The sequence below is a fragment of the Macaca mulatta genome, chromosome X (assembly GCF_049350105.2).
Source record: "Macaca mulatta isolate MMU2019108-1 chromosome X, T2T-MMU8v2.0, whole genome shotgun sequence".
Lineage (NCBI taxonomy): Eukaryota > Metazoa > Chordata > Mammalia > Primates > Cercopithecidae > Macaca > Macaca mulatta.
This window is the reverse complement of record NC_133426.1, coordinates 157,737,354-157,764,312: the sequence shown is the minus strand read 5'-3', so window position 1 is coordinate 157,764,312 and position 26,959 is coordinate 157,737,354. Positions and strand designations below refer to the sequence as shown.

The 26,959-nt window shown below is 41.0% G+C and overlaps 1 long non-coding RNA gene and 1 pseudogene across 1 annotated transcript in view; both read left to right on the top strand.

The window, feature by feature from the left end:
- Nucleotides 1-26,959, top strand: part of LOC144338477 (uncharacterized) — a 70,734-nt gene that overhangs the window by 21,717 nt on the left and 22,058 nt on the right. The gene's annotated exons all lie outside the window — the stretch shown is intronic.
- On the top strand, nt 20,527-21,402 carry LOC100428584 (calponin-2 pseudogene; annotated as a pseudogene).

Sequence of the window (26,959 nt, the reverse complement as noted above, 5' to 3'; positions counted from 1 at the left end):
TTCTTTTTTGACTTTCTCCTGCTCACCTTGTCCCAGGTCCTCAGCTCTTCACATTCTGGGCCTGGGTTGGGCCTTGGTCTGAACCATGCTTCAGATATTGTAGGCTAAGTAGAGCCTGGTGCAGATAGAGGATATGGTAGACAACTTCTGACATGGCTCTCAGCGATTTCCGCCTCCTAGAATTCATGACCTTGGGTTATCCCCTCCCCCTTAAGTGTGGGCTGGACTTAGTAACTTCCTTTTATCTAACAGAATATGGCAAAAGTGATGGAATTACAATTTTATGATAAGATTACAAAGGACTGAATTTCATTTTGCTGTCTCTCTCTGTGTGTGTCTCTCTGTCTCTTTTATTGTTACTGTCTCTTGTTCTCTAGCTTGCTTGCTGTTATGTTGTAAGATAATTTATGGAGAGGCATACATGGCAAAAAGAAACACAAGAAGTGCCTCTGATCAATAGGTGATGAGGAACCAAGGCCTCAGACTAAAAACCCTTAAGGAACTGAATTTTGCCATGTACCATGTAAGTTGTCTTGGAAGTGTATCCTCCCAAAGCTGAATCTTCAGATGAAACTGCAGCCTTAGCTGACACCTCGAGTGCAGCCTTGTTAGAGATTCTAAAATCAGACAACCCATCTAAATCACACCAGAACAACTGATCCATGGAAACTGTGAGATAATAAATATGTGTTAAGACATTAAGTTTTGGGATAACTGTTTATGCCACAGTAGAGAGGTAGACAACAAATACAGAGGACAAAGCATATTAAATATGCTCCTTCTTTGTCACCAGAACTTTGGAACTAAGCTTCTCTTGCAGTTGGATGGGGTTAAGTGCCTGGCCCATAAAAACCTCTCAATTTGGTGATTTGTTTTTACAGTTCCAAACCCACCCTTGGACTGGGCATAGCGGCTCATGCCTGTAATCCCAGCATTTTGTGAGGCTGAGACAAGAGAATTGCTTGAACCCAGGTTTTGAGACCAGTCTGGGCAACATAGTAAGACCCCATCTCTACAAAATTAAATTAAAAAAAAATAACTAGGCATAGTGACACGTGCCTGTAGTCTCACCCTCCCTGAGGTGGGAGGATCGCCTAAGCCTGGGAGATTAAGGCTGCAGTAAGCCGTAATCGTGCCACTGCATACCAGCCTGGGCAACAGAGTAAGACCTTGTCTCAAAAACAAAAACAAAAAAACACCCTTGGCTTCCCAGTACCCTCAGAGTAAAATCCGAAATAAGTCTTTACTGTAGCCTACAAAATCTTACATGATCTGGTCCCTGATACCTTTCTGGACTCATCCTACTCTCCCTTCACCCTCTCTTCCCTAGACACACTGGTATCCTTTCTGGTCATTGAAACAAATATGTTTTCACTTTGGTGGCTTCACCTTTTGGTTTCTCATTGGAAAGGTAATCCCTGCAAGACGTTTAAATAACTCACTACCTCACTTCTTGCAAGTCTCTGATAAAATACTATCTCCTTAAAGAGGCCTTTTCCAACAACCACTACAGTAAGCTTCAATTCTCAATCTCAATTCCCTTCTCTTTATTTTTCATGATAGAATTTATCACTACCTAAAATTGCACGTACTTACTTGTGTATTTGTTCTGTCTCCTCCCTATAGAAAGTCAGTTCCATGAGGGCAGGGGCTTTCTTTTGTTCACTGTTATATCTCCAGTGCCTAGAACAGTGCCTGGAACCTATGGCCAGATCAGGGAGGAGAGGGTATTGGGAGAGATGACAAGTCACTTCCCAGAGGCGTTGTATTTTGAAGCAGAAAGGGGCAGAAAGCATCCAGAGAGAAACAGTTGCGCATTCAGGGAGCTCCAAACCTGTCGCATCACTAGGGATTCTTGGGATTCTTGAGGGATGCCAGAATATGCAGCACAAAGGCAGACAATTCTCAGTATATCTCTCACCTTAACTGTATAACTAGTTCTGTAAAAAGGTATTTTAGATGGTTGCTCAATAGGCTTATCTTCATATGTGGCTTACTCTTTATGAGGGCTGCTTTTTCTAAGTTTTCTTTATTTGCATTTTATTCTTTCATGACTAATTATCACGTATAATTTAACTGCATGATTTAATTAATCGTCAAAATGCAAAAGTGCAAAATTTTATGTAGAAATAATTACTGACACAGGCAAACACTTGTTACTTTAGAACGAACAGCTGGTAGCTAATTTTGCTCACAATTACCTAATTGTAGGTTTAGCAGCATCTGAATTTGTTATATATTCAAAAGAGATTCCATCTTTTTTAATAAATTTTTTTTCTAAATTTGAAAGAAGAGTGCATATAAGCAAAAGGTTAAAACATGATTTTGTAAAACATGGAGAGGAATACTATGTGGAGTAAAATCTAATTAGAACACTAATTAATGAGAACAGATGAAGTGAAGTTTAGGACTGTGTTTATTGTTGCAGTTAACAGATTCTATAATATTGACAAAATTCAATGGGAGAAGATCGAAAACATTTATGAAAAGCAAACAACAGAAAAAAAAGTGAAGTAAATGAATGCATTGTCCAGTGGTTCTATATATCATGAAGGCATAAATGAGGAAGGACCAAAACAAAGACAGGTTAACAAAGGGAGCTAAGGAAAACTGTGGAACTCAAGTAAGAATTTGGAAGCCCCAGGGATGCAACATTGAGGGAAATAAAATATCTTGATTCTCTATGTTACAGTTACACATTGAATGACCAATTCTATTAGAAGGCCAGTCAGTCCTTGGAAAACAGTGCGGACACATGTGAGCACAACCTTTGACACAGCGACCTCCTTCCTGATCATAATCTCCAAAGCGGGGTAGGGGTGGTGAGCCTATGCATAAAGCTACTTGTTACAATTTTACACACCATATGAATTATTCTGGGAATGAATAGAGCATAGTAAAATGAATATTATAAAATAAAGAGATGACTTTATGGAGATTTTAACAAATGAGGAAAATTAAAAGGCTGCCTCATTCACTATCACGTCTGTGTTTTTGTCAGAAAGCAGTTAAAAGCCAATTTAAAACTTTATATCATTTTTTCATGCTGAATTTTCTACTTAGATGTAAGAGGAACAAGAGTTATTAAACACCTTGGTTGGAGAAAAGACATATTTTTGGCAGTTTTTTGTCATGGTGATTTTGCTGCTTATGGTCAATAAACTTGTTAATCAGCATTAATTCGGCTACATAGTTTCAAATATTTTGAATGAAGTTTAACCAAATATATTTGTTAATATGTGATTTTTAAGACGGCATGCAGATGATCCTTTTAAATTCTACTATATTTTATACAAGTCATATATTTGGGGCACAGTTTATCTGTTAAATAAAAGTCTAATTTTTTAAAAATGTTATATATACATTATCTATATCTATTAGCAACTGAAAAACAACTATATCACAATCAATAAATTTGTGCTCTTGCATTATTTACTGAATATTTGTGAAGCTGAGTCCCTTCTCCACTAAATTATTCTTTTTTTTTTTTTTTTTTTTGAGATGGAGTCTCACTCTGTCTTCCAGGCTGGAGTGCAGTGGTGTGATCTCAGCTCACTGCAACCTCAACCTCCTGGGTTCAAGCCATTCTCCCTCAGCCTCCTGAGTAGCTGGGATTACAGGCGTCCACCACCACACCTAGCTAATGTTTGTATTTTTAGTAGAGACAGGGTTTCACCATGTTGACCAGGTTGGTCTCAAACTCCCGACCTCAAGTGATCCACCCACCTCAGCCTCCCAAAGTGCTGGGATTACAGGCATGAGCTACTGCACATGGCCTCCACTAAATTATTCTTAACCAGAGGAATTAAGCTAATGTCTTTACTTCTCAATTTAATTCTATAAAAACACTTTGAATATCTACTATACACAAAACTATATTTTATTAGCAACATTTCATCAGAAATATTTCAGCAGCAACATTTCAGAGCTATATGATAAAAGAAATTCATGGTTTGGGCTGGGGAAGTTGGTGTTTACACATTAATCAAATTAAATGCACCATTGTTTTTTTCTTCTTTTCTGTTTGTTGTTGTATTTGTTGTTGTTGTTGTTGTATTTGTTGTTGTTGTTGAGAGAGGCTCTCACTCTGTTGCACAGGCTGGTATGCAATGGCATAATCATGGCTCACTGCAGCCTTGACCTCCTAGGCTCAGGTGATCCTCCCATCTCAGCCTCCCAAGTAGCTGGGATTACAGGCATGTGCCACCATGCCGGACTACTATTTTTTTTTTATTTCTTGTAGAGATGGGGTTTTGTCATGTGGCCAGGCTGGTCTCAAACTCCTGGGGTCAAGCAATCTGTCAGCCTCGGCCTCCGAGAGTGCTGAGATTACAGGGGCAAGCCACTGCACCTGGCCAAAATGCACCATTCTTTAACTATCTTTTTTTCTACCTTCCAGTTTCGAGTCAGAAGAAGCTTTATTTATTTATTTATTATTATTATTATTATTGAGACAGAGTTTCACTCTTGTTGCCCAGGCTGGAGTGCAATGGCACGATCTCGGCTCACTGCAACCTCCACCTCCAGGTTCAAGTGATTCTTCTGCCTTATCCTCCCGAGTAGCTGGAATTACAGTCACCCGCCGCCACACCTGGCTAATTTTTGTATTTTTAGTAAAGACAGGGTTTCACCATGTTGGCCAGCTGATCTCAAACTCCAGACCTCAGGTGATCTGCCCGCCTTGGCCTCCCAAAGTGCTGGGATTACAGGCATGAGCCACTGCTCCCGGCCTATTTATTTATTTTTAAAATGGGGTCTTATTCTGTCTCCCAGGCTGGAATGCAGTGGTGCGATCATAGAAAGAAGCTTTTGTAAAAAGGAGGGAGCATCATTGTTTTCAGATTATTGATATAACTGTGTTCTTTCTGTGTCTATATCTCAGCTTCATTTAAATCCCACTCAGGCTTCACCTCTTTAATTAAACCCTGACTCATTTTGCCTACCCCTGATTTTTGCCCTTCTCTGGTTACCTTTAATATCAATCCTGTGTTGTATATCTTTTTTTGTATTGAATTAGCTATTAATGGTTATAAACCTTCTCTAAGACTGACTTCTCCAGCCAGATTGTAATTTCGTTTTGCAAGAAATGGGGATAAGGCCTGTTATTTTTCAATGCTATCCTACTGTTGGGCATGCTGTGAGAATATCAGTAAATGTGGATTGATTGCTTGACAATGCTGCAGTATTATCTGCAAATATACTCTAGGCAATTGATGTACATATTAACTCCCTAAAATTCTGGAAAACCTGTAATCAGTTGTTCAAAAATGTAGTCAAGTCTCAGAAATCCTAGAAGAGGCTAAGAGTTATTCTGAAACATTCAGAAGTTAAGTTTAAAGAATATTTCAAAAGACAGGCATTTTCGTTATTTCCATTCCAATGAAATACTTTCATTATTTCATTTACCAACACATATGAAGATGGGAAAACACTTACCAGAAGTCTGTGCCAAGGAAGAGATGTGAATGATATGCAAACAGGATACTACTCACCTGAAATGGATGAGGTAAATTTACCTGAGAACCAGGTCTCCATGGTTCACCTGTTTCTTGTCTACCTTACCTCCTTCAACTTATTCACATACATTACTTAGCAAAGGTCACCTTGCTAGCTCCCAAATGTGAAACTGCAGCCTTTCTTAGCCTGATTTATCATTACTTTATAATTTTAAAATTAAGAATCTGTAATGTTTGACTGTGGAGGAAACTCATGGCTGTTCAAGCCAAAACAAACAAAAAATCTCCTGGGGAGCTTGACTTAGTGGTTCTTCCCTGAAGGAAAATGACCAAGCCCTGCCTAATGTCAGCCTCAGGGAAAGCCTTCAGAACCAGGAAGAAGGATTTAAAAATTCTTAAAATTGCTTTTTTGTTTATACTTTAATTTTGAAGACTCAACAATTATTTTAAATTTTGCTCAGTGCCTTAACCAGAGTGTTTCCATATTGAAAGCATTAAGTGGAATGACTTCTGGCTGGAAAATACAAACAAATTTTAGTTATCTCAATCACTAAGAACCAGAGAGTAAGGCCCACCCTGCCTGGCAAACAAGGGATTAGCTTCTTGGCTTTTGGGGCTAGGAGAAAATAGTTAATGAACTTGCTAATATTCACTGTCTGCTGAGTAATTTGCTTACTCCTCAAGCCCCACATCTATATTGTGAGGGGTGGAAACTCTCGGTGATGCTGTTTCAGTATTTCTGAACCCCTCCAGTAATAAATCACTTAATGATCTACCAGAGAGAGAATATCCGATTTTAACATGCATCTCAAAAGCTATAAGCTGTCCTGTGCATGCAAGCAATAGGACCCTAAAAACAGCGCCTTAACAAAAATGTGCAAGACTTAACAAAATGTTCGAGCCCGATTTCCTAAAACCTCCTGACTTTACATTGAAAGGAGTGCAATCAGCTTTGCCTTACAGGAAACGGAGTTTTGTGTCCTTCACTTACCTGAAAGCAGTATTTATTCACACCTAATACTTGAAAATGGGTTAATATTGCAACATTGGACTGGGGGACTGGATAATGTTTAGCGTCGGGCACAAGAGCAGAAAATGATTCCCTCTGAATGTTTTCAAATTATATACTTCCCTACTGGTGTGGTAAAATAAGCTTTAATTTAGACGGCCCCTCTGGATAACGTTGCATGTTGGTTTGTTGTTGAACATCCACATATCTCTTTTAACTCTAATTATTTGTTTATTTGAACTAGTCTTAGCTCTGGTCAATGGTAAAATGTGAAGGGCTAATTTCAGCAGATGTTTGAAGCCAGCTCTGTCTAAAGCTCTGTAGGGAGCCTCTACACAAGAGCCCTGTGTCGGGTGAGGGGGAAGGGGCTAGAGGTCAGGGTCATAGGTAAATCAATACCAGTTTCCAAGGAATGAAAGCAGAAGCAAATCAGAGACCTGGAAGGGTCTCATCCTGGGAAATGAGAAAGAAAGATATTATATGAGCAGTTACAAGGTTGGAATAGAACATAGAGGGAGGAGATGATGCATGAAGATAAAGACTGGGCAGCTGAGGGCAAAGAGATGCTAAAATGACAACTTATAGAATGGAAGGGCCAGAACAGGGCTAGATCAAGCCTGATGATTAGTTGGTGCCTTCTATAAGAATGAGGTAGAATGAGGTGCAGGAAGTAGGATGTGTGTACTATTTCTCTGCCAGTTATTGCTACCCAGACACTGTCAATCTGCCATTTTGGAAATACATCTCCTTAATCACAAAAAGAATTTAGGGAGAAAATATGCAAGGTTGAATTACCTACCTCCATCCACATGGTTGGACAGACAGCACCTACTGCCTAAGATTCAGCAGCAACATGATGTATAAAGAGCCTTTTGAGCGTTCATTTCCATTCTCATCTCCTGTGGAACAACTCAAAAAGCACCCTTGCCCCTTTGTTCATTTCAAAATAGATTAATCTTAATCTGCATCTGGGAGAAGTATCTATCAAATGGGAACAGATGATCCATCTGCTGATTCGTGAGTTATTAAGGCAGCCAGTACCACATAAATACAAAGACTATTCAAATGAAGGTAACCTTTCTGTACAAAATGGTACCTACCAATTAAAACTTGTGAAAGTTGTCTTTGTCCCTATGTGGAACAGTACGGTTGTTAAATAGGTGCTACTCCATTATGTTGAAATTTAAATTGAATATTCAAAATATTTACATAGTACTTCTTCAAACTAGATTGAAAATGTCAAAACCATGTATATTTAAATTACACTCTCATTGTGTGAAATTAGAGGACATAGACAAAATGTTGTTTTTGTTGGAGAGTAAGTGACCCTTTCATTAGAACTTAGCAATTTCGAAGGATCAGTTAATCAACAGAGAGGTCTCTGGAGTTATCATTTGTGCTTTTTACCAATATTACGCCAGCATTGTATTGGCAACTGTGTGAAGAGTACACATTGTGCTTTTTGAAAACAGAGACTGACAGGAATTATTTTCCTTATAAATAATGCATAAGAAAGAAAACAAAGTCTTTTTCACTATTATTTTTCAAGTACTTTATTCTAATCATTTTGGAACAATTGAACATACATCATCTTGTCTCTTTTTATGATTATAAAAGCAATACATACTTATTGTAGAAAAATAAAAAATTTGAAAAACAAGTTTCCAAAAAAATCTCATTAAGCAGAGGTAATCATCAATACTATCTTGGCATGTTCCCTTTTATTTATATTTGTTTTACATGATTGAGACCATATCGTACATACAATTTTATCTTCTGATTTTAGAAGTTACCATTATAATAAAGTTCTTCGTGTTATTAAATAAAATTATACAACCTGATTTTAATGGCTGCATAATAACAAGTTATGTGGAGATTCAATAATTTATGTTAAAATAGCTCTACTATTGTACTTTTAAGTTGTTTCTGCATCTTCTCTCAAATGCAGATCAATCTATTTTGAAATGAACAAAGGGGCAAGGGTCCTTTTTGAGTTGTTCCACAGGAGATGAGAATGGAAATGAATGCTCAAAAGGCCCTAAATACATCAAATTATTGCTGAATCATAGGCAGTAGGTGCTGTTTGTCCAGCCATGTGGATGGAAGTAGGTAAATCTTGCATATTCGCTCCCTATGTTCTTTTTATAATTAAGGATGATGTTTTAACCATCTTTGTGCATAAAACTATTGCTTTAGAATAGTGTCAAAGAAATGGTATGCATAATACTATTTCCTTAGAGTCAAAAAATGGAATTATTAACTCAAGAAAAGTCTTATGTTCCTTAATACACATTGCCAAATTGTTAACTGAAAATGACTAAAAAAATTACTTTTCAAATTAAAAAGCAGGTGATTTCTCCCAGCTGTCATGCATTATTTGAAAATAATGACAATTACCTGTTTGTTTGCTATATTAAAAAACAATATGTTTGCTATATTAAAAAAGAAAATTGTCCGGGCGTGGTGGCTCACACCTGTAATCCCAGCACTTTGGGATGCCGAGGTGGGCGGATCACGAGGTCAAGAGATTGAGATCATACTGGCCAACATGGTGAAACCTCGTCTCTACTAAAAATACAAAAATTAGCTGGGCATGGTGGCACAAGCCTGTAGTCCCAGCTACTCAGGAGGCTGAGGCAGGAGAATCACTTGAACCTGGGAGGCAGAGGTTGCAGTGAGCTGAGATCACACCACTGCACTCCACCCTGGCAACAGAGCGAGACCCCGTCTCAAAAAACAAAACAAAACAACAACAATAAAACACAACTAAGTGCCTTCTATAGCCAATCATTTCCATTAGGCACTGGATTTACTTCATGGTACAAGCCTCTATGAGCTAACTATCTACAAAGTTTTTGTGGAAAAGATGCAGTCCAGCATAGTTTCTGATAGAAAAGAGAGTAGAATTGAAAAGAAATTGTTAAGAAAAACTTAGAGATATTTGTAATTTTATCTGAAAAGTTCTTATTTTTGACATGTAGTAGAACAGATCCTAGCTTGGGAGGGAGGAGCACAGATTAGTTACTAATTACTATGGAAACTCACTCTGGTCTCTAAATTTCTTTGGACTTCAAATTTCCAAATCTGTAAAATAAGACATTAGGTCAGATTTCTAAAATCCTACTTCACGTAAAAACACCATATTGGGTTATATTTTCATGTGGAATCATTCAGACATTATTATGGACAAAAAACACTGTTGTCTCATGCCTGCTAATAAACCAGAAATACAGTCTGGGAGACCTCAGATTAGATATAGGAGATACACTTTTACATATGATGAGCATGATATAGTAAGAAAATGATACTGACTCACCCAGAAATAACAGTGATATTACTATGCCCATCTTACAGTTTATTTTTACATTTTAAGGATTGAACTCTCCTTTTATCTGGATTCAAAGTAACCACCTAGTTGACCATACCTGTGTTAGGCACTATGATATTTATAGAATCTGAAGATAAAATAGTCCAACACAAACCCTTTAAAAATGATTTTTGCTGAATAAGTTGATTGATTACAGAAGTTATCCATATAGATAATTTAGAGTCTGACTATGAAGACTGGAGAAAACAAACATCATTTAGTAAATTCTACAACTTTTTATATTAACATTTCTGATCAAGTCACGCATTTCTTTGTTGTGAAATGAATTTAGGATCTACTCCTTAAAAAAGACAGAATGTTCCCTTTTCTCTGATATTTTAATACTATATTAAATTTGTCATAATCACTCTCTTGAAAAATATCACCTTCACTTGACTCCTAATATTTTCCTCAGAATCAATCATACACAGAAGTTCTAAAGTAATGTTGAATTCTTCATTTTAGCAATATGTAAGAATTACATTATCCTTCCTCTGAAGAAGCTTCTTTGCAGCTAGTAAAATAGTTGAAATAGAAGAAACAGAACAGAATTAAAATCTGACTTTGAGAGTGTCTGTAAATGAGCACGAAAATAAGATTAGAGACCAAAAAGACTTCAGACTTTTAAATTACATAGCCACATCAATTTTAACACATGTATTGATATATCCACAGGTGAATGTGGAGATTATTTTATTCTATAACTAGAGAGTGCAGAGCTCCGAATACAGTCTAATTGGTATATTCTGAAGTACTGGATTTATTATTTGGATGCTGGGTCTCTCTATGGCTCTGGCAATTTTGTATTTATCTCAATTTTAAACAAATCAATTTCCACTTCTAGGTATCATTTTTCTGATTGTGCCAGAGGATAGTAAAATGTGGCACTTTTCTACTTTAAAAATTACTTTTCACAACCACTAAATTCTTCAGTTTAAGTTATTGTCTGACCAAGTTTTAAATATAACTTAACTTTAAAATGGGCCAGATTTACTTACAGTGTACCTTTGGTTTTACATTTTAGTCCCAGACTATCGAATACCAAATAGCCAGTAACCTAACACATATAAAAGTGTTTCTATTAATAGAATTCTGAATGTCTCTGAGCACTGAGGTATCTTGGTAAGCATCTACTTTCAACTCCTTTTACAGAAGGGACTTCAGAAGCAAGGAGGGCGTGGGACATGCCCCAGGTGACACAGGGATTTTTGGCTAAAACTAAGCTACGTGTCTACTGACTCACAACCTAGTACTCTTCTCATTGCACTATACTGCCTTACAGGGTTTTTTTAAACATTAGAAATCCCTATGATGGGATATTTTAAACTTTGGTCAAGCCAATCCATTATAATCACTTTATACAGGAAGCCAGATATTTTTATTACTATTAACCAAAGATTTTATAGAACTACGGGTCTGGAACAGAAATGTAAGAACAGAAGTTTGAAAGTTAAATGTCTAGTAATACCTCACAAGCACAGGCAACCAAAGCAAAAATGGACAGATGAGATCACATTGAGTTAAAAGGATTTTACACAGCAAGGGAAACAATCAACAAAGTGAAGATACAATCTGCAGAATGGGAGAAAATATTTGCAAACTACCCCTCTGAGGATGAGGGATTAATAAACAGAATAGATAAGGAGCTCAAACAACTCTATAGGAAAATAATCTCATAATCCAACAAAAAATGGGCAAAATATTTTAATAAACATTTCTCAAAAGAAGACACACAAATGGCAAACAGGCACATGAAAAGGTGTTCAACGTCATTGATCATCAGAGAAATGCAAATCAGAACTATAATGAGATACCTTCTCACCCCAGCTAAAATGGCTTATCCAGAAGACAGGCAACAACAAATGCTGGTGCAGATGTAGAGAAAAGAACACCCTCATACACTGTTGGTGGGAATGTAAGTTAGTACAATCACTATGGAGAACAGTTTGGAGGCTTCTCAAAATACTACAAATAGAGTAACTATATGATCCACCAATTCCACTGCAATTTCTTGGACAGTGGGCCAAGAATTATGAGATATTTAAGGAAAGTTGCTTACATGAAAAACAAGACCAAAAGCAAACATAGTAACCAACAGAAAAAGGAAAATTGAATGAAATAGAGACACAGCAGGGAACAAAATAAAACTTCAAAGAAATCTACAAATAATGTCATCAAAGACACAAGATAATATTCATGTATAAATTAGGACAAGGAAGGCATAAAAAGCAGCATTTAGAAATGAAGAATAATATCTTGGACATTCAAAATATGAAGGGAGATGGGGAGAGCCATGATGGCCAATAGATACAGCCAGGAAGAGTTTCTCTCACTGAGAGAGACCAGACATCATCAAGTAGACCAGCACACTCCAAACAGATCTTCAGAAAGAAGGCACTGAGAGTGAACAGAGGGAAGAGGCAGACCCCCAGCTGAAAGAGAAGGAAGCTGGGAACCCTGCACAGGGTCGCCAAGAAGCGGTATTTAGTTCCTGTCCCTGAGCAGCTCTTAGGGAAGGGGTGAGTGAAATGGGCATGGAGTAGCCCACTTTTGCCACAAACCCCTGATACTCTAGCTGTGGGAGACCCCACAACCACCATGGTCATCTGAACTGGCAGGGAGAACTTCCTGGATAATTGGCAGAGACACAACTCCAGCCTGCATGGAGCCCGGAGGGTTTGGTGCAGGAACGGCTGCAGTGGAACATGGCCATGGATGCCCACTTCTCAAGATTCTCCATACTCCTCTAGTTGGCTCTAGCCTTTGTTAGCTGCTGGACCTGGACAGAGCAAGGCTGTCTTAGCCGTGGGATGGGGCCAGTATGATCTGAGTGCCCCCCTGTCTGCTGACATCTACCAAGGTCCCTGCCTGGCCACACCCGTTTGCAGCGCAGCCTCAGCTTCCCAGCAGCCACTGCCATAGCTCTTTTGCTGGCAGACCCTGCCCAACTGTCAGAGAACTTTTGCAGATGGACCCCTACCACCTTGCACCTGCAGCCTTGCCTCACCACCATGCACTCACCTGCAGCCTCCCACACTGTCCCGCCTACACACGTACATGGGGTCCCCTGCCACTCTGCATGTGCTCACACACGGGGGCCTCTGCTGCCCTACTGGAGCACTTTTGCCAGCAGCCCCCATCACAGTGTTGTTGCCATGGACACAACACAAACACTCTGGCCTCTCCATCACAGCGGGTGCTTAACCTCAACGGGCCAGAGAACAAAGTTGCAAGCCTGGTCCCAGTCCCTCAGGGTTAAAGCATGTAGCCCAGGAGTGCTGAGCTGACCTTTGGCCTTGTGAAAGAAACCTCACAAGAAGCAGAGCCAGCCTCTTAAGTGGAAATTTGTCTCCAGTGCTCAGTCCTGACACAGTCCTTATCCTGCTTGTCTGATTAACTGTGGACCTGTCAATCTGACCCCAATCCCACAAAACACACCTCCCTCCCTTCTCACACACCACCTCTTCCCTCCTTCCCTCCCCACCATCCTAGAACATGCGGGCACTCAAATCATTTTACAACAGGTTCATTTTATTTTCATCACTATGGGGGGTGCCCTGTGGTGTGTAAAATGTACCATAGACCCTTTTGGCTATTTCTCTGGGGTTAGACCTCTGGAGACCTCTCAGATAGATCTAGGCCTCTGAACTTGCCCTGAAATTACTGGCTGTCCAGGGAGATGCTGGAGATGGTGGAAGTCTCCTCGCTTTCTTGGTCCTGCTGTGGCTCCTTTTGATTGAGTTCCTTGTTCAGCTGGTCAGAGTGGCTGGATAGTGTTGGCCCTCTCCCTTCCTTAGGTTTTCTTGAAGCGGCGGTCTTTTGGGAGTGGCTTTTTTCCTGGAACTCCCTCAAAGAGTCTCTTTTCCCTTCCGGGTTGTCTTGGAATCTGGAAGGACAACAGGGAGCTCACAGAAGGGCACTGGTTTGGCAGAAGAGGATGGGGGAGGAGTGGGAACGGGGGCTTCATGAGAAGGGTGCAGGCTGAGGTGGGGGTTGTGCCAGGCGAGGACAGGGTAAGGTGTCTTGGGAGGGAGGAGTAAAGGGGAAGACAGGGAAGAGTCAAGGGGAAGACAAGGAGGAGCTTGGGTGCACCACTCACCTTCAGAGGGCTTCTGAACCTTGGTTGAGAGGGGGCCTTCCTCTTCCTCACCTCTTTCGTGTTGTGGGTGGTTGTCCCTCAACAACTGGGTTGGAGGCTTGTGCTTTGCTGGCCATCTTCACCACATCAGCCTCTCTCAACTGTCTTCTCCAGGGCACCTGGCCTCACTATATATAACCCTTCCAGGACAATGATGAGCCACACCCCTAAGCTTTCATTGGCCAGCAAGCCACTACCCAGCCAATGGTAGGCCTGTTGGGAGGGGCTTAGACATCACAAAATCCCATCAGGACATTGTCATAGGGTAGTGGAGAGTAGGAGGAGGGGCCAAGTATAGGGAAGAGGAGGGGACAAGGGGAAGAGTGGGGAGTCTTATGAAGAGGCCAGGCTGGTTGAAAAAAAAGGGGCATTTCTTTAGCACCCCTAAAAACTTTACCAAACTGACCTGGCACCCTCCTCATCTTCTCGTGTCAGTTCTGGTGAGTCACATGGCAAGGATAGGGTGTGTCTTCGAAAGCCTTTCTCCACTGCCAACCCATTCAGTGGTACATCCTGTTTTCTTCCACCTTTGAGCTTTATCTAGTTGTTGCATGTCTTACCTACAATCTATTCACGGTAAAAATTTATGCTGATATATCATGGCCATATGTAAGTGTCTGTGGAGATGTCAATCATCCATTTCCCACCTACAAATGTTCTAAGCATTTTGAAAACCATTAACTTCTTGACTTACTACCAAGAAACTTCTTTATTCCATGTACCTTTTCTAGTGTCCATGTAACTCTCCTCAGTTTTCTGATCTCCAGTCTCAAACCACTGCCTTCAGACTATGAAGACTTCAGTGAAGGGCTGTACGTGATGGCTCACACCTATAATCCCAGTACTTTGGGAGGCTGAGGCAGGAGGATTGCTTGAGCCAAGGAGTTCAAAACCAGCCTTGACAACATAGCAATACCCCATCTCCACAAAAAGTAAATTAGTTGGGCATGGTAGTGCGTGCCTGTAGTGCGAGCTACTTGGGAGACTGAGGTGGGAGGATCCCTTGAACTCAGGAGGTCAAGGCTGCAGTGAGCCATGAACATGCCAGTGCACTCCAGCCTGGGTGATAGAGCAAGACCCTGTGAAAGAAAGAAGAGAGAAAGAGAGAAAGAACGAATGAGTGAAAAAAAGAAAGAAAAGAAAAGAGAAAGGAAAAGAAAGAAAAAAGAATGGGAAGGGGATGGGAGGGAAGGGGAGGGGAGGGACTTCCTTGAATAGACTTGCTCTTCTGGGTATCCTATTCTTGTTTCAACTCTGCTTAGCTCAACAAGTATAATACTCAGACTTGAGCTTTAACAGTGTTAGGGGGATGAGGCAGATTTATACATGCTCCAAGTTGTGCTGGGTGTTTGCATGCAGAAAATCACAACCTCAAACTGATGAATGCATACAGGAAGGAGCTTGGCTTAACCAGAGTCATGCACATCTTATGTGAAAAGCTCTTCTCAAAATGTGCCCTCATCCACCAGATAATTTTCTTATCTTATTTTACTGCTATCTCTTAACATCCTACTTTCCTTTCTTCTCCTGAGGCCTTCTGAAGAAATAGAGCTTACCTTAAGTGTAAACACTCATGGAATTATTTTTCATGAACAGTTATAACAAGCCCCAGCTTCTTGGAGGAGACACTATGTGATCAATTTCAGTTCATTCACCTCCCTAAGTACAGGACCTCTCATTCAGGTTTTTGTCCCTGGAAGAAAGGGATGATAGAGTTACCCACAGGCTGAAGTGACTGCATTAATATACAAAATCTAATGTAATTAAGGGAAGATTATATTAATATAATTAATGTAATATAGTAATATGTCAATATAAGGATAATGACATAATATATAATGAAAAAGGCATCTAGACATGTGTTTCCCAACCCCTAATCTAACAACAGAAGGCAGCCTATTCCTCCCTAGGATTAAATGGGAGCTCAATCAACAACACTGGGGAGGTTAGCAGCATCACCAGATGGGATTAATCCGAAGCTCCTTTGACAACTTGCAGCCAAGAGAAATGTTCTTCTTCACCATTGTGCATGAGACTCACCCTCTCCCTAGAGACTCTAGGAGTCCCAGAGCAAAAGCCAAGGGTGTCCCTGCCACAACAAGTGATCCAGCTCAGGAAATGGTCTCTGTCACTTCAGGCCAGAGAATCCTTTCCTCTACCAAAAACACCAGGTGATCCAGCAGAACTGACAAGGGCATACTAACACAATAAGCAACATCAGAAAAATAGTCCAATAAGTAATTACAGATTCTCATGAAACAAATGAAAAAGTAGAAAAGCTCAGCAAAGAAGTAGAAGTTATACAAAATGACCAAAGAAAAACTATAGAAATTAAAAATAAAATAACAGATAAAAACCTTGCTGGATAGGCTTAATAGAAGAGTGGACATAACAGAATATAGAATCAGTGAACTTGGGGACAGATCAATCGAATTTCCTCAGTCTAAACAGCAGAGAGAAAGTAGGCTGAAAAAAAAATTAACAGAGCCTTAGGGACAACAACTAAAGACCCGATATTTGTATCACAAGAATTTCAGAAGAGAAAGAGTGGGGCTAAAAGCATACCCAAAGAAATAGTGGGTGAAAACTCAAAAGTGGCAGAAGACATAAACCTACAGATTCAAGAACCTATGGAAAACTCCAATAGGATAAAGCTAAAAAAGAACTATGCCAATACAGATAATAAAACTCAAAGAAATACATGTCAATACACAACATAAATTTACAGTTCTGGAAGAAATTGGGGGGAATAATTAGTGAAGTATATTGGTCAGTTCTCACGCTGCTATAAAAAATTACCTGAGTCTGGGTAATTTACGAAGAAAAGAAGTTTAAGTGACCCACAGTTCTGCAGGCTGTACAGGAAGCATGGCTAGGAGGCCTCAGGAAACTTACAGTCATGGTGGAAGGTGGAGGGGAAGTAAGCATGTCTTACCATCATTGGAGCAGGAGAGAGAAAGTGAAGGGGAAAGTGCTACACATTTTTAAAAAATGAGATCTTGTGAGAACTCGCTCACTATCACAAGACCAGCAAAAGGCAAATCCATCCCCATGATCCAATCACCTCCCACAAAGTTCCTCCCCTAACATTGGGAATTACAGTTCAAATTGAGATTTGGGTGGAGACACAGAGCCAAACCCTATCATTCTTCCCCTGGTCTCTCCCAAATCTCTTGTCCTTCTCACATTTCAAAACACAATCATGCATTCCCAACAGTGCCCCAAAGTCTTAACTCATTCCACCGTTAACCCAAAAGTCCAAGTCCAAAGTCTCTCTTGAGAGAAGGCAAGTCCCTTCTGTCTATGAGCCTGTAAAATAAAAAACAAGTTAGTTACTTTCAAGATGCAATGGGGGTACAAGCATTGGGTAAATGCTCCTATTTCCAAAGGGAGAAATTGGTCAAAACAAAGGGAATACAGGTCCCATGCAAGTCGAAACCCCAGAAAGGCAGTCATTAAATCTTAAAACTCCAAAATAATCTGTTTTGACTCCATTTCTCACATCCAGGCCACTCTGATGCAAAGAATGGGCTCCCAAGGCCTTGGGCAGCTCCACCATTGTGGCTCTGCAGAGCTCAGCTCCCATGGCTGCTCTCACGAGCTGGTGTTCAGTGCCTAAGGCTTTTCCATGTGCATGGTGCAAGCTGTCAGTGGATCTACAGTTCTGGGGTTTGAAGGACAGTGGCTCTGTTCTCACAGTTCCCCTAAGCAGTGGCCCAGTGGGGATTTGGTGTGGAGGCTCCAATCCCACATTTTCCCTTCCACACTGCCCTAGTAGAGGTTCTCCATGAGGGCTCTGCCTCTGCAGGAGACTTCTGCTTAGACATCCAAGTGTTTCCATACATCCTCTGAAATGTAGGTAGAGGCTCCCAACCCTCAGTTCTTGCCTTCTGTGCACCCACAGGCCCAACACCGCATGGAAGCTGACAACATGGGGAATTACAATTTAACATGAGATTTGGGTGGGGACACAGAGTCAAATCATATCAGATAGGTAGACATGAAATGAACCAAATGAAATCATGATGGCTATTACTTCCAGGAAGAACCCAAGGTGCTATAAGAAAGGAAAGGTAATAATTATATATTATGTGGCATAGCTGTGAGTAACATTTACATAGCCATAGTAATGTAAGTACAATGTAAATTCTAAGTACAAAGTCTTAGGGCTCGATACCAGTCTTCTAAGCATAGGGCTTCTGGGCTGTGCAGGTTCTTGGCATTTTGCATTATGATTTCTTGTCTTTTTTTCTTCATTCTTCTGTTTCCCGCACATTTCCAAGTGAGTCCCTTTGAAAAACTCTGATATTTCTTGGATGAACTGAAGGGAAAGCAGAGATGGCAGGAAGTTAGGGGAAAATAAGTCATGAGCGAAATAAATTATGACAGTGTAGGTATCTGATGATGAAAAAATGTCCCAGTATACAGTGCAAAGACGCTTGAAAATTTCCCTGAAGTTTTCCATTGTAACCACTGAGATTGGGAAAGTTACCACTTTTTCCCATGCCATGTACACAACTAACATTCTCTTGGGTTGTTTATGTTTTTCCCCCTCTAAAACTTCAATTCTTACAGGAAGAAGCTTGGGTAGGAGTCAAGTTCTTGGTTCAAATTTTGATTCTGCTACTAATTTTCTCTATGACCTTGAACAAGTCAATCTCTCTCTGGAACCCAGTTTCCCCATCTGCAAAATGAGAATAAAAATGTCTGTCCTGCTTTCTTCACAAGAGCACTCGATCATTCATTCATGGCTAGTCTCCATGGTAGCCTCTAAAATAGTTGCCAAGTATCTGAGAGTAAACAAGGTACAATTTCTGCCTTTGGAACGTTCAGTGTAGAGGCTGGGTGCAGTGGCTCATGCCTGTAATTCCAGCATTTTGGGAGGCCAAGGTGGGCAAATCATTTGAGGTCAGGAGTTTTGAGACCAGCCTGGCTAACATGGTGAAACCTCGTCTCTACTAAAAATACAAAAATTAGTCGGGCATGGTGGCATGCTACTCAGGAGGCTGATGCAGGAGAATCACTTGAACCCGGGAGGCAGAGGTTGCAGTGAGTCAAGATCACGCCACTGCACTCCAGCCTGGGCAACAGAGCAAGACCCCGTCTCAAAAAAAAAAAGTTCAGTGTAGAGATATATAACATGACAATGACAATAATGTAGCATATACATGTCCGGGAGCTAGGTAAGTCCAGAAAAAGGCACCTCACCCCACTTGGGAGGAGTAGTTCAGGCCAGGGTGTTAAGGATCCAGTAAAGATCTGAACTATAAGCTTCTAGAAGGCAGGTACTGTGTCTTTTTAATCAAATTCATGACTGTTTGCATTCTAGATGCTCATTAAACAGGCATTAAAATACCATAAATCATCAGAGATACAAAAATGTATATCCAAGAAGAAATTGGACATGAATTGACATCTAGTTCTATTCCAAGAAGACAGAAAAAAACATTGCTTATGCTTCATGGCCTCCCTCAAAAGGAGTAGCATGTTGTCCTTGTCCATTTGTCTTGCTATAAAGGAATACCCTGGGCTGAGTAATTTATAAAGAAAAGAGGTTTATTTGGCTCACAGTTCTGCAGGCTGTACAAGAAGCATGGTGCCAACATCTGTGTCTGGTGAGGGCCTCAGAATTCTTCCACTCATGATGGGAGGAGAAAGGGAGCCAGTGTGTGCAGACCACATGGTGAGAGAGGAAGCAAGAAGAGAAAAAGGGCATGGTGGCTCATGCCTGTAATCCTAGCACTTTGGGAGGCTGAGGCAGGTGAACCATTTGAGTTCAAGAGTTCGAGACCAGCCTGTCCAACATGGTGAAATCCCATATCTACAAAATACAAAAATTAGCCAGGCATGGTGGTGGGTGCCTATAATCCCACCTACTTGGGAGGCTGAGGCAGGAGAATGGCTTGAACCTGGGAGGCAGAGGTTGCAGTCAGCCAAGATCATGCCACTGCACTCTAGCCTGGGTGACAGAGCAAGACTCTGTCTCAAAAAAAAAAAAAAAAAAAGAAAAGAAAAGAAAAAGAAAAAGAAAAAGGAGGAAGTGCCAGGCTCTTTTTAACATCCAGTTCTTGCTGGAACTAGTAGAGTAAGAATTCACTCAATACCTGGAGGACAGTACTAAGACACTGATAGGGGATCCACCTTCCATGACACAAACACCTCCCATTAGGCTCCACCTCCATCATAGGGGATCAAATTTCAACATGAGACTTGGAGGGTCAAATAGCCAAATTATAGCACATGTTAACACTCTTCCTTGAAACTATGTTTTGTCAGTATCTCTGCTAATGTTTCACGGTGGGTATTGCTACAATATGGGGCTCCTTCTACCACAAGAGCTTGACCAATTGAACAAAAATCTGGCCTACTCTAAGAAAATATGTTCGGGCACATTCTGCAGTTTTGATTTTGAGTGTGAGACCATTAATGTTTTGTAACCCAAACAAGGCTTCAGCTAAGAGAATGGTACAAATTAAACAGTGGCAGAGCCCAGAGCATCCCAGCCCCACACCTACCTGGCTGTCCCATCCCATCCTGCCAGTCACTCCTGCCAGCCATGAGCTCCACACAATTCAACAAGGGTCCCTTGTATAGCTCTTGGCCAAGGTCAAGAATGAGCTTCTGTCGAAATACATCCCTCAGAAGGAGGCTGAGCTCCCCAGCTGGATCGAGGGACTCATGGGCTTCTCTATTGGCCCTAACTTCCAGAAGGATCTGAAGGACGGGATTATTTCATGCACACTCATGAACAAGCTCCAACAGGCTCAGTCTCCAAAATCAACCACTCTATGCAGAACTGGCACCAGCTGGAAAACCTCTCCAACTTCCTCAAGACCATAGTTAGCTATGGCATGAACCCTGTGGACCTGTTTAAGGCCAATGACCTATTTGAGAGTGTGAACATGACACATGTGCAGGTGTCTCTTCTAGGCCTGGCGGGGAAGACCAAGACAAAGGGGCTACAGAATGGTGTGGACATTAGCATCAAACACTCAGAGAAGCAGGAGCAGAACTTGTACAATACCACCATGAAGGCTGACCAGTACATCACTGGGCTCCAAACAGGCACAAATAAATGTGCCAGCCAGTCCAGCATGACAGCTTACAGCATGAAGGGGCATCTCTTTGACCCCAAGAACCATATCTGCCCCCCATGGATCAACTGACCATTAGTCTCCAGGTGGGTACAAACAAGTATGCCAGCCAGGTGGGCATGACAGCTTCTGGGACCTGGAGGCACATCTATGACAACAAGCTGGGAACCGACAATTGAGACAACTCCATGTCCCTGCAGATGGGCTACACACAGGGTGCCAACCAGAGCAGCCAGGTCTTTGGCCTGGGTCAACAGATATATGATCCCAAGTACACCTGTGAGGCCCAGTGGCTACTTCCCAGGCCCAAGGGAGGCCCCCAAGTATCCCCCCCCTAGCAGAAGGAGGTGAGCTACTAAGGCTCCCAACCACACTGTCTCCCCACATCATTGCTCTATCTGGGTTTTTAGGATTTTCTGTGTTTTCATGTGTTTTTTTAACCTGTTCAGTGCTGCTAACTGAGGGTCTGTGGGCAGCTGCATGGGATTAGGCAGCAAGTGTTTTTCCCTCCTGCCTTGGCTCCTTTATAGGACTAAGCCACCAGGGTGGGGAAAGGGGTCAAGACCATATCCAGATGCTTGTGGGGTCGCAGTCCCTGGCAGGGACATCCAGGCTGTGGGCCAAGCTGTGTGGGGGAGAAGACACCTGGGTAGGGAGGGAAACAGGCCCTAAAATGTTTCTGGTTTCCTCTCCCCTTCCCTTTTGTTAGCTGATCAATTTGTGGGTTTCTGTACCCACAGAAGTTTCAGGAAGTTTCATGAAAGAAATTTTTTTTTCCAGGAAATGGGGGAGAAATGGGTCCTCTGTGAGAGGGCCAGGCCATAGTCCTAAAATATTTTAGGCTCGTGAGTGACTGGATTTCCAACCAACAATCGTGACCCTGTCCAGGGGCCTGGTAGGGAAACTGAAGCCCATACAATACAATGGAGTTCTGAGTTGTTGGGGCTAAGCCCCCTCCCCATGCTCAATCCCTTACTGTGGCCCTCGATAGGTTTTAAGGAGCCCCCAGCTCTCCTTTTCCCCTTCCAAGCCTGACCAGCTGTACTGCTCATCTTCCCCTACCACATGCCCCTCCAAGTACTGCACAGGGACCTTCACTTGGGGAATCTACACCATGAAATAATGTGAAACACTGACTATGGACCAAATACAATAAAGACTTCTGCTGTCAGGAAGACAAAAATAAAACAGTGGCTACTCCTTCTATTCTACTATCCTTGCTTCTTGCCTTTTTTGTCTCTGAAGATTAGTATTTTTAACAAGAGGGATTATAATGGAAACCTATGCATGCAGCGATGAAATAGTTGCCAAGTAGAGGAGGCTAGGCATGGTGGCTCATGCCTGTAATGCCAACACTTTGGAAGGCTGAGGTGGAAGGATTGCTTGAGCTCCAGAGTTAGAGATCAGCCTGGGCAACATAGTGAGACCACATATCAACAAAAAATAAATAAAAATAATAGCCAGGCAGGGTAGTACATGCCTGTTGTCTCAGTTACTCAGGAGGCTGTGACAGGAGGATCATTTGAGTCCAGGAATTCAAAGCTGATGTGAGCTGTGATTATGCCATTGCACTCCAGCCTGGGTGACAGAACAACACTATCTCTAAAAGAAAAAGAAAGAGATAGTTGCCAGATAGAAAGAAAGGAAGGCACTTCAAGGCAACCTCACATTATACTGTCTCTGCTTCATTTTCAAACTGAGAGCCTTATAGAAAGCCCATTCCTGAAAGATATTTGGAAACAAATAGCCTTGATTTCCTTTGAATACATTTGTAAATGGTTCTCTCTTGATACTAGGTGCAGGTATCTTATAGAGGGGTGTCAAGATACACTCAATTTACCTCTTTAATGTTCCTCTTCCACCTTGATAGAAGTCATCAACCCACTCTTCGAACCCCTCAGGGAAGAAATGCCACCAGTTGGCAGGTAGGGAAGCAGCGTCACCCCTAACTTAGAGAAGTATCTTCTCTAGCAAAAGCAGGGTGATCTGTACTTCTTTAGCATTTTTCTCTGGAAAGAGCAAGATGTGTTAAAAGCAATAGTTCTTATAGCCACCTGGTGGGAAATACTACCATTTTCATTTCAGTAAAGGTAAACTTTTCAAGACCTTCTCTTACATTAACTGAGAGTTCATATAGCTCAACTTGCTCATTTGGGAAACTGAGGACCAAGGCATAGAATGGTTTTACCTAAATAACCCAGTGAGTAAGTAGCTGATCTGAAACTGGATCTTGGTACTTTTGCCTCCCAGGTCATGGCTCTATGTTAATTGTGCCCTTTGACCTTATCATGCTTAATCTTCAAGTTCATCCTTCTTGACTGCAAAACACTGGAATTTCAGTTTCAATATGGTCAAAGAACATAAGAGACAATTTATAGAAAAATATATTTAAATGGCTCATAAACATATAACAATGCTCAACACTATTTGTAATCAAAAATGCAAATAAAAATAAGTGTTACCATTTTTCATGATTATCAGTAGCCAATATTTTAAAAAATTTACGTGTTGACAAAAACATGTTGAGATAAACACTCTCATGCTATGTCAATAGGAATATAAGTTTGTGCAAACTTTCCAGAAAGTAAATTGGCAGTATGTATCATTAGCCATAAAAACATTCATATTCACTGACACAGTAATTCCACACATTGGACTCTAATCTAGAAAAATAATCAGACATTGTCATACATTTATATTTATTGATCGTGTCAATTTTAACATTGTTTATGATAATGAAAAGCAAACCAATATTGTGGGAATGATGATAGAAATTATGGTACAGTGATAGAATGAAATACTTTGTAGCCATTAAAAGCTATGTTTATGATGAATATTTAATACTGTGGAAAAGTTCTCAAGATTGAAAAGAGCACAATAAAAAATTGCGTAAAAGCTGGATCCCACATTTGGCCTCAGTTGCCTCATTTGTCCAGTGAGGAGTTCAAATGGATGGCCTTTAAGGGCCCTTGTGCACTCATTGCCTCCTTATTTGCTTGCCTTATTTATCTCTTTTCTCTCCTGCCACCATCAATATCTTCAAAAACATTCCCAGTGTCTTGGGGAGAGCCAAGGCATAAGAGCAAGTGGGAGGCATCCAGAAGACTTAGCCATGGAGACCAATACTCAGGCCCTAGGCTTGATATAGTATCAGGGCTCAAGGCTCAGGGAAAAGGATAAACTAGCCAAGGAGTGGTCCTCCCAAGAGCTGGAGGATGGAGAGGGCCAGGTCCAAAGACCAAAGCCAGGACTTCCCTCTGTGGGTTAAGGGAGTGAGGAGAGGATTTGGAATTTTGTGGGTTCACAGGGAATAAAACTGAAGGCCACCATTGGGGCTAGGCTTGCAACTAAACCTCAAGAGGAGCGTCAGCTCAAGTACTTCCTTCATGGGGTAGACTGGTGCTGTGTGGAAAGGAAAAGGAGAGATCAGTGGCCCAGGCCTTGGGCAGAAGCTGAGAGCCAGATAGGGCTTAGAGGGAATAATCCCAGGGGGCATCTACGTTTGAATTCCTACATGGATTCAACAAAAGGAAAAAGAGTCTGCAAGTTAGGTTTTGGGGCTTTAGGCAAGGTACGGGAGATTGGGGGATGTTCTTAAATACACAAACTACTACTTCTTCTTCTTCTTCTTCTTCTTATTATTATTATTATTATTATTATTATTTGAGACAGAGTCTTGCCCTGTCGCCCAGGCTGGAGTGCAGTGGTGCGATCTTGGCTCACTGCAACTCACTGAACCTCTTGGGTTCAAGCTATTCCCCAGCCTCAGCCTCCTGAGAAACTGGGATTGTAGGTATGTGCCACCACGCCCAGCTAATTTTTTGTATTTTTAGTAGGGAGGCGGTTTGACTGTCTTGGCCAGGCTGGTCTTGAACTCCTGACCTCAAGTGATCCATCAGCCTCGACCTCCCAAAGTGCTGGGATTATAGGTGTGAGCCACCGTGCCTGGCCAGACTTATTGTTATTCAATATGCTTATTTTTTGAACCATCCATGAAAACCCATGCCAAGAGAGATGTGTTCTACTCTTGAAATGTGGAAATCACTGCTGACACATGAAGTTACCAATGATACATGTGTGCATAGAAGCTTTTTTCATAAGAGCCAAAGACTACAAATGATCCAATGTAGTTTAATAGGTAGATAGTTAAACTGTGGAACATGCATACCATGGAATATTACTTAGCAATAAAAAAGAAGGAATTATTGATGGATCCAACAAACTTGGTGAATCTCCAAAAAATTCTGAGTGAAAACAATGCCAATTACAAAATTTTTCATGTTGTATGATTCCATTTGTATAACATTCGTGAAATGGCAAAGCTATAGAAATGGTGATTGTCAGGGGTTCAGGATGGGGTGGGGGGTGGCATAAGAAGTGGAAGGCAACAATAGGAATTATTGTGGTGATGCAGCTGTTCTGTATCTTTACCTTTTCAATGTCAATGTCCTGGTTGTGATATATACCATAGTTCCGCAAGATGTTTCTATTGAGAAAAATTGAGTAAAGGGTACAAGGAAGCTTTCTGTATTATTTCTTACAGCTGCATGTGAATCTACAATTATCTCAAAATAAAAAGTTTAGTTTAAAAAGTTATACTGCTTAGTTCCAGTTATATTTAAGTTCAAAAATAGACAAAACTTATTTGTGATGTTAGGAGTCATGGCAGTGGTCATCTTTGAGGAAGAAACTGGGTCAGTGGTAGGAAACAAAACTAAATGGTGTTTTGGCTGGTCCAAGTGTTACAGAAAAGGGGTCCTGATCCAGACCCCAAGAGAGTGTTCTTGGGTCTTGCACAAGAATTTAGGGAGTCCGTAGTGCAAAGCGAAAGCAAGTTTATTAAGAAAGTAAAGAAATAAAAGAATGGCTATTCCATAGACAGAGCAGCCCTGAGGGCTGCTGGTTGCCCATTTTTATGGTTATTTCTTGATGATATGCTAAACAAGGGGTAGATTATTCATACCTCCCATTTTCATACCGTATAGGGTAACTTCCTGATGTTGCCCTGCATTTGTAAACTATCATGACGCTGGTGGGACTGTAGCAGTGAGGACGACTAGAGGTCACTGTTGTCACCATTTTGGTTTTGGTGGGTTTTGGCTGGCTCCTTTACTGCAACCTGTTTTATCAGCAAGGTCTTTATGATCTGTATTTTGTGCTGACCACCTATCTCATCCTGTGACTTAGAATGGCTTAACCATCTGTGAATGCAGCCTAGTAGGTTTCAGCCTCATTTTACCCAGCTTCTATTTAAGATAGAATTGCTCTGATTCACACGCCTCTGACACAAGTGCAGTGGTGTTTACAACTAATTGGTCATAAGTACTTACAGACTTCTTTGCTCCTTCTTCACTCCAACTGTTTCACGTGACTAGCCTAAAAAAATTAAAAATTAAAAGTTAAAATAAATGGTGCTCCTGGGATGATAGTTAAGCTTCTATTTTTCATCATAAGTGCAGGGTATACATGATCACTTTCTGATACTTTTTTTGAGTTGTATCTTATGACTTGTGCACTCTTCCTCTAACTGTGTTACAGTTGAATACATTTAAGTATCATATATTATACAGAAGCAAGAAATATCCAAATCGATAAATCATATACTGTGAAAGGAAAATAAAAACATGGGACCCCAACTGACTATGCCAAAAGAAAAAAAATTAAGCTGAAAGCTGAGTCATGCAAGAAGCTGCCTTTCCTTTTCTTCCTCAGCAGATAGCTACAGATAAAAGTTTAACTATCCCCACAGGTAGTTACTGTAGGTTCATCTTGACTTAAGTAAGTGCCGATTTACTGAGTGAGTGATGCATACATAATTGACTATTTTTCTACTTGCTTCTTTTACTCTTGAAACATGTGCATTTAGCAATGTGACAACATCATCCCTCTTTCCCC